This window comes from Ursus arctos, unplaced genomic scaffold, assembly GCF_023065955.2.
Source record: "Ursus arctos isolate Adak ecotype North America unplaced genomic scaffold, UrsArc2.0 scaffold_8, whole genome shotgun sequence".
Lineage (NCBI taxonomy): Eukaryota > Metazoa > Chordata > Mammalia > Carnivora > Ursidae > Ursus > Ursus arctos.
In genome coordinates, this window is record NW_026623100.1 from 70,254,558 (window position 1) to 70,265,216 (window position 10,659).

The window sequence follows — 10,659 nt, forward strand, 5'->3', positions numbered from 1 at the left end:
TCACTGGGCGACAACTAGCTCCTCCACCGCAGAAGGAGACCAGGGATCAGGAATTACCAGCTGTTCTTGCTCCTGAAGATGCCAAAAGGCCCCGTGGGGATTTTCAGTACTCCTCTCTAGAAATAGAAAGTGGGTGTTGAGAGTGTTAGAGTCTCAGGGCCTATCCATTAACGCAGGGTAATGTTTAAGAGCACAAACTCAGTAGTCAGAATGTGGGGTTCATTTTACATTCACATGCTGTGTGACGTTGGGCAAGTGACTTAACTTCTCTGTGCTTAGTTTCCTTATCTGTAAAATGGGAACGCTAAGAGTACCTACCGCTTAAGGTTGTCTCAGAACAATTAACATGTTAGTACTTAATGTACTTAGAATGCCCAGCACACAGTTAAGATACAATGTGTTAACTAGCATGGGGTGGGGGTCAGTGTAAGAGAAGACACGGGCTCTGATTACCAGAATTTTGATCTTGGCTCTGTCCCCTTTGAGCTGCGTGACTTTGGGCCAGTTATTAAAGGCTTTGTGCCTCAGTTTTCTCATCTGTAAAAGGGGGATGACCCTAACTAAAAAAGGGTTAGATGAGCTCATGCTTGCAAAGCGCTCAGAGCAATGCCTGGTATTCTATGAGCTATTTTTACAGTCCCGTTATTGTCATTATTATTGCTATCATTATCATTTCTCAGCTGGGATTACTGACAGGGGCTGCAGGTTGTGACAAGTAGAGATCCCCAGTTTCGCCAGAGCCAGGATTTCGGGGCCCAGAAGACGATGGCCTGCTTTGGCCCTGGTCTTAGGGACGGGCCACATCCGCTTGACTCTAGGGTCCTCGTTTCCCAGGAGAGCAGATGAGGGACCTGCCCACTGGTCTGTCCTCCTCGCTGGGTAGGTGTCACCGAGAAGGGTGGCCCAGACCATCACCAACGACACCAGACTCTGGGCCTCGGTAGATGTAGCTTCAAACCGCACCTCTCACTTGGCAGCAGCCCTGTGACCCTGGCTGAGCTGCTGAACTTCCTGACCCTGTTTCCCCATCTCCCAGTGGAGGCAGGAACTCCTTCCCTATGGAGCCAGGGAAACTCCTGGCCCCACCCCCTGTTCGGCAGAAACAGGGCCTTCTCTTCCTGCCACTTTCCCGACCTCTTAACTCTGTCATTTGGGGCCTGCGGAGGCTGCTAGGAGTTTTGAATTTGGGGGGCGAACACTCATTTCACTTCCCTTTCTCCCTCAGGATCACAAGCCGCAAGCCAGAGTCAATCAGACAAACCTGAAGAGCCATTTAACTTCCTTGACTGGTATCTCAAAATCCCAAGGAACGGCATTTATGCTGTGATGGGGAGGCTCTATTTCTGATACCCTGCTGTTTTCCCTTACCCCAAGGGATTTTATTTTAGACCTCTTTTATTACAGACCTTTCTTCTATGCATTTGCAAATATGCATTACTTTCCTGCAATGGGGCCTACTCTCTAGACGATTCTCGGACATCCCACTTGCGCCTAACAAGCTGTCTTCAGTCCACACGGAGCTTCTCCTGCTTTTAATGGCTGCAGATTATCCATTTGTGTGGATGGACAATTTGTGCTGCGTCTCCTCTGTTGTTAAGCATCTAGATGTTTCCAAAGTCTTACTTTTATGAACATTTGCGTTTGTGTCTCTGTGCACGGGCGTAAGCATTTTGGTGAGTGCTTCCCAGGAATGGAATTCCTAGGCCAAAGGATTGAAAGAGCCACACTTACCCCACGCTCAATCTCCTTTCCCTCCTTTATTTTCATTCATAGCATTTACTACTAATTCCAGGATAGACTTATTTGTGTATTCTCTGCTTTTCCCACGAAAATAAAAACTTCACGGGAGCAGAGACCTTATCTTTCTGACTTACTGCTGTATCCCCAACACCTAGAATAGTGCCCAGCTCGGAGTGAGGACTCGATAAATATTTGTTGAAGGAAGGAATGGATGAAAAGACATGTACATTTTCAATGTTGATGGGTGTTGCCAAGTTATTTTCCAAAATAATTCATACTCTACCAAGAGAGGAAGAGACTGTTCCCCACACCCTTAGCAACAGTGAACATTATCAACTTTTCAAGTAACTGTTCCCATCTACTAGGGGGAAAATGTTATCTCCTCATTCACACCACTGTTCTATCGATGCCTCCTGAGTCATGCCTGGCCTCTCATGGTGACGGAGCCAGACTGCTTGGAGAAGCTGTTTGTTTGCAGTAAACGTGCAGAGAGCCGCAGACTGAGGCATGCAGAGTGCTGGGGTACGCGGGAGCAGGGGACAGGGCAGTGGGGAGGGCTCTGGACAACGTCACGGTCACTGCCACAGCAGCTGTGGGTGAATGACCACAGCTGGTCCGCAACTCGAGGCAGAGGAAAAGCTGCCCCGGGCCCTCCAGAGAGGACCCCGAGGGAGCTGAAGGGCAGGACCGGCCCCCCATCAAAGGGGACCGCATGTGGGCAGGAGGCAGCCTGGCCCCGGTCAGGCCCCACCCTCACAGAGGAATCAGAGGGACCAGAGTGCCCAGCCCCAACGAGCTCTGAGTCATTGACCTTCATCTTCAAAGGGTCCTTACCGGAGACTCTGATTCTCCCCTCCCTGAGGGGCTGGTGTGACCACGAGTGTCTCAAAGCCTTTATTCTCATTCCGGGCCATCCTCCTTGACCCCTCTGTTTGTCACAGCGGCTCCCAGAGGAGGGGCAGCTTCTCCAGGCTTCGGGGCTTCAAAACAGAAACATTTCGAGCATTGAGTAACCCTGCACCTCTTCCACAGGATGCCTGCGGGGGCTCCCAGGGCCTGTCTCCTGACACCCCTGCCCCGGGGGAGCCGCGGGTTTGGAGCCTGGATGTGATCCGCACCACTGACCTGGTTTCTTCAACCTGTCTGTACTGCGGGAAGGACCGTATAGTCCTAGTTTAGAAGAGACCTAAGAGATACAATGACTTGTGGACCTGCTTGAGTTCTCGTTTAAGTAAACCAACCACAGCAGACATTGTTATGACCACTGCAGAAGTTAGAATACAGACTGTCAGGCAATCGCACAGAGTTGTTCATTTCTTTGGGTGCAACAGTGATATTTTGGTTATGTACAAAACTCTTATTTTTTAGAGATGCAGAGTGAAGTATTCAGGGTGAAATATATGTCAGTAGTTTGCTTTGAAATACGTAAGCGGGGGCGCCTGGGTGGCACAGTGGTTGGGCGCCTGCCTTCGGCTCAGGGCGTGATCCCGGCGATCTGGGATCGAGCCCCACATCAGGCTCTTCTGCTATGAGCCTGCTTCGTCCTCTCCCACTCCCCCTGCTTGTGTTCCCTCTCTCGCTGGCTGTCTCTATCTCTGTCGAATAAATAAATAAAATCTTTAAAAAAAAAAAAAAGAAAGAAAGAAATACGTAAGCGAAATGTAGAAGGAACAAATAGACCAGACCGTTTAATCACTGGTGATCTAGGGAACAGGTACAAGGGGTCTTTTACAGCATCCTCTCGATTTTGCCGTATGTGTAACTGTTTTCAGAATAAAAATTTGAAAATCGAAAGAAGAGAAAGGGGAGTGGGAGGGGAAAGAATGAGCCTGGAGCTGCACACACAGAGCCTGGGGTCGCATCTGTCACTGAGCACAGTGAGAACCCACCCAGGAACCTCAGACAGCAGCGCTGATCAAAAGAAGCCTCTGGATAGGGTTGCCTATTCCTCTCCATGTCGTGAGTAAGCACTTGGAATTTGGAAGTGTCCTTCCAAGACGGGCCTAGTTTCCAGGACTGCAGAGCTGGGATAGGGTCTCACTGACTTACAGCAGAGTCAGAACTCTCCCGGGGAGACAGGGGGACACCCCAAAGTCGGCCTCAGAGTCACCCATCCTGAGGATCCGAGGTCCTCGTATTGACAGGCTGTTCCCCGTTTGGCCCGCCTGGCAGTGGCCTGCCACGGCTGTCTGAGAGCTGACAGCCGGCAGGAATGGGAGCACAGTCCCATTCGACTGCTTGTTTCCAGCAGCCCCAGCCAGGCACGTGATACAGGAGGTGGCGCCTTCACCTGTCCGGCATCGATGTGGGGCAGAGAAATGGAGGACCTGGCCCAGCAGGCCCCCCAGGAAGGCAGAGCCTACACCATGTGCAATGCAGCCAAGCATGAGCTAGCCTGTCTGTGTTCGCAAAAGCTGAGACAACCCGACACTTCTCAGAGGTCAGAATTGGCCCGTGTGAGCACAGGGGAAGTCATCTGCAGATCCCACCACAGAAGCAGGCTTGCCAAGCTGAGTCTTTACAGGAAAAGCTGGGGTCCCCCCCCACCCACCAGGCCCCAGGCTTAGAGCCTCCCGGAAAGAGGATGAGACATACTTCGCCCACCTTTTTTTCATAGACTACTTTTTTAGAGCAGCAAAAATGAGAGGAAGGTACAGAGATCTCATGGATCGCTGGTCCCCACACAGACCCAGCCTCCCCCCCACCCGTCAACATGATCAGCGTGATCCGCCGGTTACAGTTGATGACACGTCAGTATCACGCAAATCCCGGGGTTTACTTGGGGTCATTCTTGGTGGTGCACGTTCTGTGGGTTTTCACAGATGTAGAATGACATGTATCCGTCACTACAGTATCATACACGGTAAGTTTGCAGCCCTAAAAATCCTCTCTGTTCTGCCTGTTCATTGCACCCCCAACCCAAACCCTGGCAACCACTGATCTTTTTACTGTCTTCATAGTTTTGCCTTTACAGAATGTCATAGGGTTGAAATCATATAGTGTATAGCCTTTTCAGGGGGGCTTTTCTTCACTTGGTAATACTCACTCAGGGTTCCTCCATGTGTTTTCATGGCTTGAGAGCTCATTTCTTTTTAGTGTTGAACAGTGTTCCGTTGTCTGGATGAACCACAGTTTATGTATCCATTCTCCTACTGGAAGACGTCTTGGCGCACACTCCGGCCCACCAGTCCCTCTCCAACACTCCCGTAAGCTGGCCTGGGCCTCGATGTCTACAGGGTGGACAGTTCGAGTTCCACAGGGGTCTCTGTACAAAGAGCCTGGAGATTAGTGAGAGATTTCAGAGGTGAGGATAATGAGTTCCATCCACTCAAAAAAACATTCACTGAGCGCCTACTTACTGCTGTGACCCTCAGGCTGAGGGTCATAGAGATGAATAGATCATGGGGGCCCTGCCCAGAGTGTCCCACAGCCCAAGGAAAGGACAGAGCCAGGCTCAGACCATTCCAGCCCAGTATAGGAGAATCAAAGCCCAGGGCTCCGTTCTGCAGGGTGTGGCAGAGCAGGGTACCTCCGCACGTGACCAACATGGGCTGGCAGGCCCCTGGGGAGAGCTAACAGCACAGAGCAGTTATTCTCAGGGTGTGGTCCCCAGACCACCAGCAGCAGCAGTCCCCGGGAACTTATTAAAAATGCAAATTCCCGGGTCCTGCCCCAAACCTACTGAATCAGAAACTGAGGATGGAGCCCAGCAAACTTATCTTAACAAGCCCTCCAATGGATTCTGATGCATGTTAAAGTGTGAGAACTGTTGGCACAGAGAGAGAGGAGAGACCCAGGGCCCTGCAAGGAAACGGCAGAGATGAGTTTCACCTTCCTGGGGTGGGCAACCAGGGAGTTTTGAGGAGACAGATTTCCGTTTGAGGGGAAAAGGAATTCTCCATCTGACAGCTGCTCAGCAGTGAACCCAAAAGCCATGGTCACGGTGAATTCCTCTTTCTGGAAGTTTGGAACACAGGCTGGGTTTATTAGCCAATATTTGGGGTTCTGGTACCAATTCCAAGGTGGGTGGGTCTCCCCTACCACGAACAAGCAAATCTCCAGACACTAGCTGGGTGTCCTACAAGTCCGCTCAGTTCTGATTCTATCTACCTGAAAACAGCATCGGGTCCACTTGTAGGGCTCAGTCCTACAGGACAGTCCCGCCTTCAGACACCAGCTGCAGCCCCAGCCTGTCACCTGTGCTTCCGACTGACCACCTATAGATCGGAGGCTTTAGTGACCCCCTCTTTGGGTTCAATTAATTTGGTAGAGTGACTCACAGAACTCAGAAAAACATTTTACTTCCTAGATAACCGGTTTATCACAAAAGGATGTAACTGGGGAACAGCCATGGAAAAGATGCATTGCGCAAGGGGTGGGGAAAGGGTACAGAGGCTCCATGCTGTCCCGGAGCACCGCTCTCCCTGAACCTCCACGTTCACCAGCGCAGAAGCTGTCTGCACCCCATTCTTTCAGGGTTTCTTGGAGGCCTTGTTACATGGGCATGACGGATTAAATTGGCGACTGACCTCCATCTGAAGCCCTTCCCTCCACCCAGGAGGCTGGGGAGCAGGACTGAAAGTCCCAGGCCTGTAGTCGGGTTGGCTCCCCTGGCAACCAGCCCCCACCCCTAGGTGTGGCCCAAAAGTCGCCTCATTGACAGAACATCTTTCGGGTTCACATCACTTAGGAAATTCCACGGAATTTAGGAGCTCTGTGTCAGAAATGGAACGAAGACCAAATACATGCATTTCTTATTAGAAATCACAACATCACAGCCAGGACAGGCGAAAGTATATGACGGTAACACACGCCCCCCAGTCTCAGTCAAGTTTCTTTCGCGCTTACGCAAAGGCTGCTGTGTAGCTCGGGCCTCTTCAGACCCTGACCTCTGTGATGGTCTGGATGACCCAGCGGCTCTGTTATCTCCTCACAAACCTGCCTGCATCAAAGCTGAGAGGGAAACACAGAGAGGGAGAGATGCCTCCCAGCAGAATCCGACACGTGTGGCTTTTGCTCGTATGTCACAGGTGAGAAATGCCACTCTGCCCGTCCTCACTGCAAAGGGACTGCAAAGGGGGGCCACCCACGGATCCAGGGAGGAAAGGAGAAGCGCTGGGAACATCTACCACAAGGAAAAGCTTCCTCCCGAGGAGATAGCAGGAGAGGAAAGCAGGCAGACAGGGCCGCTGTGCTGGAAAGAAGGTAGATTTCTTTAAAAATCTTTTCCGAACTTGAGGTTCTATTTATCTCTAATTCTTCGATTCTGAGAATGCTTTAAATTGCCAAGGCGTTCTATTTCCAAGAGGTTCTAGGATTCCGGGAAAGTTTACTCATCATTCAGCTGGTAACACCAACACCATATCACAGGGCCCTGGAGGCTGGGCGTAGGGAACGCAGGGCGCCTCCAGGCAGGGCAGGGTGCAGTGAGTGAGGCCCTGGGCCCGAAAGGAAAGCGCACAGGGTCCGGCACACCTGACCAGGCCTGGCCGGGGTCTGGGGCTAGGGCTACGAGCATGCAGACATGTCCAGAGCAGGAATCAGCCTTCTCCCAGGTCCGGCTGAGGAAGAACAAATCACAGCCATCTCTGGAAACAGAAAAGAAGAATGGGGTCAATCCCACGTCCCTGGCCCTGTTCCAGCCCATGATTCAGGGGTTGTGGAGCGGGGCAGCAGCTGCCACGGGGCCAAGTGCATAGTGCCAACATCATGCCAACCATTAGAATACTACCCCTCAACCCCACCCCCACCCCTGCCCCCCATCCCTTCAGGGCAGCACCCTCAACTGCACCAAGGGCACAGCAAACTCAGGGAGGGAAGCACCCTGGGGCACGGGGTGGGGGTGGGGCAGGGGTCCTCCTTGCAGCAATCTGGAAGGAGGCTGGGGAGGCAGGGAGCAAGTGGGGAAGAAGGGCAAGGTTGAGCCAGTCTGTAAGCTCCTCTCCTCCCACCATCTCATGAGAAGGAGGGGGTCACCCCTCGCCCAGCTCTGCTCAGCCCCTGGCTGCACTGTGTGCCCCCTTACCAGCCTATTTTAGTTAAGATGTCAGCATTATGGGAGCTCCCCCAGAGAAGACCCTAATGGGGTCAGGGCCCCAGCACTGACTCAGAATGTGGCTTCTTTCTCCTGGGGACAGATGGGACTGATGGCCATTGTTCTTAGGCTCGATATGTTAAGTCACTGTGTGCTTTGCTGAAAGATAAATTGCATATCTGCCCCGAGGGAGAATGAATCACATCGATAATTCCCTTGCTTAAAGCCCATTTATTTAGGATCCTGCTCGAGGTTGTTTTTTAATAGATAGATTAGGGAGTAATTCAAGAAAGACAAAAGGGCACAGTAATTGGGTTTCCCCTTGGCCTACAAATTTTGTCCTCAGAGAAGTAATAAAAAGGACTAGGGCTAGGGCTCTCCTTGGTTTGCTCAAACTGTTGCCTAGAAGTTTTAAAATGACAAGAGAGAGAGAGACAAAGAAAGAGACAGAGAGCACAGTCCTACAGCCCAGTGTGAGGCCCTCGGGCATCCACTCAACCCCTAAGCCAAGCCAACAGGAAACTTGGGCCGCAGTGGGGGAGAAGAGGCAGGCTGACTCATGGAGACAGAGCAGGGCCCTGTTGCCCCGTGCTGCCCTGGGCTGCACCCCCAATTGTACTGCCCCTTTCGAATCTCAGAAGTATTCTGCAGGCTGCCTGTGCCCCCAGGTCCCAGGGTCCCACAACTCACACTCAGAATCCTTGCCACCCCGTATGCCTGGAGCTGTTGTGAAGGCTGAATCCATGGCTCTCGGGCCGCCCCACAGGCCAGATAGCTGGGCCAGCCCCACACCCTAGAGGTGGCCTGCAGGCCTGGAGATAGGCCCATCCTAGCAAAACATCCCTCTTCAGCAGCAACAAGCCCAGCATCCAGCCCAGGGATCCCAGGGCCGGGGAGCTGCTACCCTGACGCGTTGTCCTGGGCAGAATACTTGTCCTCTCTCAGCCTTGGTCTCCTTAGCTGCACAAAACACAGGGTGGGAGGCAGTCTGGAGAGGCCTGTTGGGGCCCCCTCACCTGACATCAGAAGTTGCACCATGCGTTCTTTTTTTTTTTTTTTTAAGCAAACTGTACCCCTAACGTGGGACTCAAACTGACGACCCTGAGATGAAGCGCGTGCTCTTCCAACCCAGCCAGCCAGGTGCCCCCTGCAGCAAGCATTCTGAGGTGTGGCCAAATCTGTCAACACTTGCTGGGCAGCGTGGAGAAGCAGATTCTCAGACCTGATTCAGCTCCTGCCTGCCCGTGGAAGCATTCTGCTGGGCTGCCCGTCCCTCTGGGTGTGGCCCCTTGACAGAAACCAAACAGGGAACAGGAAATGGGTATTTGTGAGGAAGGCCGGGTGGGCTGCAGGGCTGAGCAGAGGGACAGCACAGAGGTCCCCATCTGCAGCCTCAGCCTCTTGCCCAATGACTGAGTGCCCTCCATTTCCCAAAAGGTACAAAAATATGGGGCATCCAAGCTGCCACCTCAAAAACATAAAACTGGGGCTGCCCAGGTGTCCACAGCCCCAGTCTTGGGCCAGGTCCTTCTCAAATGTCACCATCTAAGCTTCTAGAATCTCCCTGCGTTACTCTCCTCTCCCTCTTCTCAGTACTCCACCCCCATTCAGCTGTTCAAAGGCAGCTTGAAACAGGCTGCTCACACCTGCAGAGCCACAGAAAGTGTCTTCGGGGAGCAGACAGACAAAGGGGAGATGGCAGTCAGTTCTGCAGAGCACAGGGGCTCCCAGCGGTGCCGAGGGGATGGATCTCCATATTCGCTCAGGTCAGAAATTCTGCTGCGGCCTCCCCTCCAGCCTGTGGGGCTCCCCCAGGCTCAGTGCTGCCCATGCTCCTTATTGGTGGCCCTGCCCAAATGGCTTCTTTCCATGACCCTTTGTTGGAGACCAACTTGATCCTCAGAAGCCACGAGGGACCAAACATGCCACAGCCTGGAGGCCCTGGTGCTGGGCCCTTCAGCCTCAATGGACTCATCAGCCAGAAATTCGGCTGTGCAAGAATCATGGGCTGGGGCGACTGGAGAATACAGGGAAGGCTCCCAGACAAAGGCCCTGAGGCAGGTCTGACACATACCCAGGAGACTCAGTCCATTTCTCCCCACAACTCAGGCTCCCTAGGAGTAAGACTGAGAGCACGCATCCCCTCCTAAGGGGAAGGAAGGAACTCGAGATCCGCTGAGCTGCTACGTGGCCAGACACAGGCCGAGCATTACCCCAGACAGAGAGCTGAGTGCCAGCCCGCCACGGGCCCAGCTGCCCATCGCTGTTCATCCTTTAATTACACAGTGGGAGCTAAAGTGCACGTCTGGACCCAGAATCACTGCTTCCTCCAAAGCAGGTAGTCTGAGGAAGTTACCTGTCTCGGCCAGCCCGGGCAGGAGGAGGGGGGCAGGCTGGCAGATGCATTCTGATCCCACCAGCAGCCCCGTCTGCAGCGTAGCCACCTTCCCCCGTGCTTCCGCCTCCCCACGGCTGGGACTCATAGCCCCGGCACCCTTCCCAGAACTCAGGTCGGAAGGCCATGCCCTGTCAGCTCCGGCCGCCATAACAGACCGGGTGGCTCGAACAGAAGGTACTTCTCAGAGTTCTCAGGCTGAACGTCCACGATCAGGGCGCCTGCGGGTCGGATTCTGGGGACAGCCTCCTCCTGGCTTCCGGAGGGCTGCTCGGAGCTCCAGCTGCACCAATCCGGGTCTGTTTCCAACGTATAATAAGGTCAGGAGCCGCGTGATCCGAATTTGGACACGCATCAGGACATGGGCTACATAGGCACTCTGACACGCTCACACACCTGCACGCAGACACACACAAGTGTACACGTGGATCACGAGTCATTTTGTTAAAAAACTGAACTGAATAGAACTCAAATCTGTAGGTTCATCAGC